The sequence below is a fragment of the Octodon degus genome, unplaced genomic scaffold (genome assembly GCF_000260255.1).
Source record: "Octodon degus isolate 3935 unplaced genomic scaffold, OctDeg1.0 scaffold00048, whole genome shotgun sequence".
Taxonomy (NCBI): Eukaryota; Metazoa; Chordata; class Mammalia; order Rodentia; family Octodontidae; genus Octodon; species Octodon degus.
This window is the reverse complement of record NW_004524624.1, coordinates 4759723-4765700: the sequence shown is the minus strand read 5'-3', so window position 1 is coordinate 4765700 and position 5978 is coordinate 4759723.

Sequence of the window (5978 nt, the reverse complement as noted above, 5' to 3'; positions counted from 1 at the left end):
CTCAGTGGTCTAAAGCACCTACTTAGACAGGGACCGCAGTTCGATCCCCCAGCACCACATGCCAGTCAGCCCCGCCCCCTGGTGGGCTGAGCAGGACACACAACACACACACACACACACACACACACACACATAAATAAATTAAAAAAAAAAAAAACTGCCCTACAGGGGCCAGGGAGATGGTTCAGTAGAATAAGTGCGTGCTTCCCTGGCAAGCAAAGGGTCTGAGTTCAATCCCTGGTTACACACACACACACACACACACACACACACACACACACACATACCTGTCCTACTTAAAAAAATTATTTTAAGGCTGGGAATACTGGCATGCATTTTTAATCTCAGCACATGGGAGACTGAGGCAGGAGGATTGCTGCATTTTTGAGGCAAGTTGGACCACAAAGTGAGTTCAAGTCCAGTCTTAACTGTATAATGAGAACTTGTCTCAAAAAGACAACAAGAATTTTTAAAAAAATTTAAAATTATCTCAGTTACTTTTCTCTCATTGCTGGGACAAATACCTGACACCCAAAATGAAGGAAGGAAAGATTTATTTAGCTCAGGGTTAGTGGAGGTTTCAGTCCATACTCAGCTGGCTCCGAGGCGGAGTATGGCATGTGTCACAACCATTCATGGTGGTGGCAAAGAGCAAGAGCAAGAGAGTGGCAGTAGCCCAGGCAGCTAGCCAGCCTCTCTCCCCTCCTTACATTGTAATGCAAATTACCTGCCCCAGTGCAGGTGCAGCACCCACACCCACAATAATCACAAACTCCAGAAGCCACCCCACAACTGCATGAGGCTTTGAGGGGACAGCTAGACACAAACCACAACAAAAATAAAAACACAAATATTATTTATCCCCATCAGGTTAATAGCAATTGAGTCAGCAATAGAACTTGGATGTAACTGAATAGTAAAGAATGTGTTTAGCAAGCACAAAGCCCTCGATTCAACTTCCAGCATCAAACCCAAAATTAACATCCTATGTTGGTAAGGATGTAAAGCAACTGGATGTCATGCCACACTTGGAGTGTAAATCTCTCAAGAGTTTTGGAACGTTTTAGTCACTTTGTACTCTTACTTCTACCAGTTCTGCTTCTTAGCATATGCTCTAGAGAAACTCTTAGACATGTGCTCATCCAACCAGAGTTTACCTGCTTTACCTAAGCTGCTATAGAAGAGTCAGGCCTATTCCTGGTGCCAGGGTTTGGTTGCAAGCTCTACCTACCACTATAACAATTCTGCTTATTTACCCTTTGCTGAGAAATAGAGCAGGAAAAAGCAACAGGACTACTCTGGGGGCAATCATGGTGGTTACAACTCAAGCTGGTTTCAATCATATCAAGCCAAATCCAGACAGAAACAAGAGGGCTCCTCTCTGTATCTGAAGCAGTTATGACAAATGATAATGCTTTCAATCAATGCTCTGTGAGAGTTTGGTTGTGCAGTTTATGCCTGTCATCTCAGCCTCATCCAACTGAGCCTCCTTTCTCTCTCAGAAGTCCCCTAGATGGGATCTGTTAGCAACAAGATCCTCTTGGTGTTGCTGGTAGTGATAGCTGGCACTGTTGCTTATCTTGCATGACCAGAATTTCTGAAAGAAAAACAGATATGGTCTGTGAAATAAGGTTAATTAGACCTAAAGTTCTACTTAACATGGGAAACCTCCCTCAGATCAAGTTTCTACATCTATAAAACAGACATGACTGCTTATTCATACTTGGGATCCAAAAAGGGTGATCTTTTTTCCTTCTTAAATTAGAACAGCTCCAGCACCACCTAGTGGAGATCTAATATTATACAGTAGTTCAGGGAAACCCCAGCTCCCTTCTCAGTCCTCCCAAGATCATACCTAGTTTATGAAGTCTCAAGAAGAGAACTTTGTAAACACATGAAAATTAAGTAGCATCCTCCTGAACAACCAATGGATCAATGATGATATTAAAGAAGAAAGTAGACAGTTTCTATAATTAAATGATAATGCCAATACAATATTCTGGAACTTATGAAACACAACAAAAGCAGTGCTAAAGAGGAAAATTTAAAGCATTGAATTCCCATATCAGAAAACAGAGTGAGTTCAAGTAAACAACCTAATGTTGAATCTCAAGATTCTAGAAAAAAAAAGAGCAAGTTAAACTCAGAATGAGTGCAAGGCAGGAAATTATGAAGATTAGAACAGAAATTAGTGTGGTTGACACTAAGGAAACAATAAATAGAATCGATGACTTGAAGAGTTAGCTCTTTGAAAGATTAAATAAAATCATCAACTAGCTAATATTATCCAAAAGTGGGGGAGGAAGACTCCATACAATTAGGAATGAAAAGGGTGAAATCACAACATATCCTGCAGAAATCTAGGTGATCAACAATACTTACTTCAAGAAAGTATATTCTCATAAGAAGAAAAACACAGAAGAAATGGACACATTCCTACACACACATGAATTATCAAAGCTGAAAGAAGAAGATATAAAGATTTGAAATAAGCCAATGTCAGGCAATGAAATTAAAGATATAATAAAAGCCTTTCAACAAAGAAAATCCCAGGTCTTGGGGCTGGGGAGATGGCTCAGTGGTCTAAAGCACCTACTTAGAACAAGCTAAGCTAAGCAAAGCACAGGGACCACAGTTCAATCCCCCAGCACCACATGCCAGCCAGCCCCGCCCCCTGGTGGGCTGAGCTGGCCACACACACAAAAAATAAATAAATAAACAAATAAATAAAATTTAAAAAAAGAAAAAAGAAAAGAAAATCCCAGGTCTTGACAGATTCACTGTTGACTTCTATAAGAAATTTAGAGAAGACTTAGTGCTGCTACTTCTCAAACTCTTTAATGAAATGGAAAGGAAAGTAACATTCCCAAATTCATTCTTGGACATAAGCATTACTCTGATACTAATACCAGAGAAGAATTCAACCAAAAAAGAGAACTATAGGCAATCTCCCTAATGACATAGATGCAAAAATTCCCAATAAGATACTGGCAAACAGAATGCAGCAAATCATCAAGAAGATTATACATGGTGATCGAACTGGATTCACCCCAGGGATGTAGGAATGGTTCAACACACATAAATCAGTAAGAGTAATATACCATATTAACAGAGCCAAGGACAAAAATCATATGATAATCTCAATAGATGCATAGAAAGCATTTGACAACGTCCAACACCCATGAATGATAAAGAAAAAAGCCCTATAGAAAATTGGAATAGATGGTCTTTATTTCAATCCGATTAAAGCCATCTATGACAAATCAACAGCCAACATCATACTAAATATACAGGGCTTGTGGATAGCTCAGTGGCACAAGAGCCTATGTGGCAAGTGCAAGGTCCTAAATTCAATTCTTAGTACCAATAAATAAATAAACAAACAAACAAAAACTGAAAGTTTTCATTCTAAAATCAGGAATAAGACAAGGATGTCCACTGTCACCACTCTTATTCAATATATTCTGGAAACATTAGCAAGAGCAATTAGACAAGAGAAAGAAATAAAAGGAATAAAGATAAGAGAAGTTAAATACAAGACTCCAAAAACTCCAATAAAAGACTTTTTGTCTTTATAAGCAAATTCAGTAGCATAGCTGGATACAAAGTCAATACTCAAAAATTAATAGCATTCTTATTCATGAATAACAAACTCACTGAGTCAGAAATTAGGGAAACACCTTAAACAAGAGGTAAAAGATAATTTTAAAAAATGAAATATCTAGGAATCAATCAAATGAAAGTAAAAGATGTTTATATTGAGAACTATAGTACTGAAGAAGGACATTGGGAAATGGAAAGATATTACTTGTTCTTAGGTAAGAAGAAACAACATAGTGAAAATGGCCATGTTTCCAAAATTGTTATACAGGTTTAATGCGATCCTGATAAAAATTTTGATAGCAGATCACACAGAATTATAGAAAATAATCCTAAAATTGATTCGGAATCAGAAGAGACCTACAATAGCATAAGCAATTCTGGGCAACAAAGGCAAGGCAGGGACATCATAATTCCTGACTTGAAAATGGACTACAAGGGCCACGGAGATAGCTCAGTAGAATAAGCGTGTGCCTCACAAGTGCAAGGTCCTGAGTTCAATCCCCAGTACCACAAAAGAGAGAAAATGAATTACAAAGCTACTATGATTAAAATAACATGGTCCTGTCAAAACATCAATGACAACAAAACAACACCATACTGAGGATCTATGGAACAGATTAGAAGAGGCAGAAACAACTCCAGGACATACTCAGCCACCTCATCTTTAACAAAAGAGCCACATACATTGACTGGAAGAAAGATAGCCACAGAAACATTCAATCTGATAGAAGATAGACTGGGTAGAACTCTTGAAACATTGGTGTAGGCAAAAACTTTGAACAGAGACTGGGTGTGGTGGTGTGCACCTGTATTCCCAGTGTTTGAGAGATTGAAAATAGGAGGATCGTTATGAGTCCAATTTGTGTAGTAAGACCCTGTAGACATTTTTTAAAAAATAGAGGAGGAAGGAGGGGAACTAGAGCTGGTTGTTCTCTCATGTCTGAGAGTTTTAAGTTAGTTTCAACTAAGATTAAAATAAATTTAAAGAAAAGAAAAAAAAACTATGAACAAAACCTCAGTCACACAGGAACTATCGCAGTGAATCAACAGCTGTGATCTCTTCTTATTAAAAAGCTGTTGCATTAAAAAAAAAAAAAACAGTGGAATGAAGGGACAACCTACAGTATGGGAAAATTTTTGCCAGCTGTGCCTCAGACAAATGATAAATATCTAGGATATATGAAGAACTAAAAACAAAAACAAAACCACAAATTTAAAGACCCAGTCCAAAAATGGTTATCTAAAATGAATAGATACGTCTCAGATGAAGAAGTGATAACAGCAAATAAATATGTGAAAAAGTGTTCAATACCATTAGTTAAAAGATGCAAATTAAAACAATGCTGAGATTCTATCTCATGCCGCAAAGATTGGCTATTACCAAGAGATCAACCACTAAAAAATGTTGGCAGGCTGTAGGGAAAAAGGAACCTTTCTCCGATGTTGGTGGGAGTGTAGACTCTGGCAACCACTGTGGAAATCATGATGGAGATTCTCAAAAAGACTAAAACTAGAAGTTCCATTTGACCCACCTATTCCCCTTCTCGGCATCTTCCTAAAAGAATTAAAAGTATCATACTACAGTGACATATGTTATAACCCAAAAATAAAAAACCGGACTCAACTTAAAAGCACTTTATTTAGCTGAGCTCAGCGGCGGCTGGTACTCTCCACTCCAAGTATGTGCGCCCTTAGCCTAGGTGAGGCACGGTTTTTAAAGAGAAAAACCACAAGAGTAGGGGGAGGAGGGAGGATTTTACAAAGCTTATTTTGAGTTAGTCATGACGGAGGGTTAACTCTTTTTTCCCATAGATGAGGTCTCATTTTGCAAACCCTACAGGAATATGTCCTTATTTGGCTTAGGCATTGTTTATGTTCTGGTAGTCAGAAGGACATCAGATGACAGTTTCACCCATTTTCAAGTTATCTGTTTGTTCCCATAGGAAGGACAGTTTAACTCATTTTGCAGAATATTGAGGAACATTTCTCATCTTCTCTCAGAATGCTGAGAAACACTTTCTTTAAGCAGTCACATTCTTCAGGGAATGCATGGGTGGGGAGGTTTTACAAAACAAATCAAGGTTTTACAAAACGGAAGTTACAAAGCTTGTTACAAGATGGAGTTTTAAGTTGTCAGTTTATACCAAATAGTCCTTGTTAATAAAGTTACTGTGGAAACATAAAGAGTTACAAAATTGGAATCAATTGCACAGGTTATAACAATATATGCACACCCATGTTTATAGCAACACAATTTATAATAGTTAAATCTTAAAACAGCCCAAGTTCCCATCAACCAATGAATGAATAAAGAGAATGTAGCTTTTTCTGCAATGGAGTACTACTCTGCCATAAAGAAGGATAAGCTTGGGGGC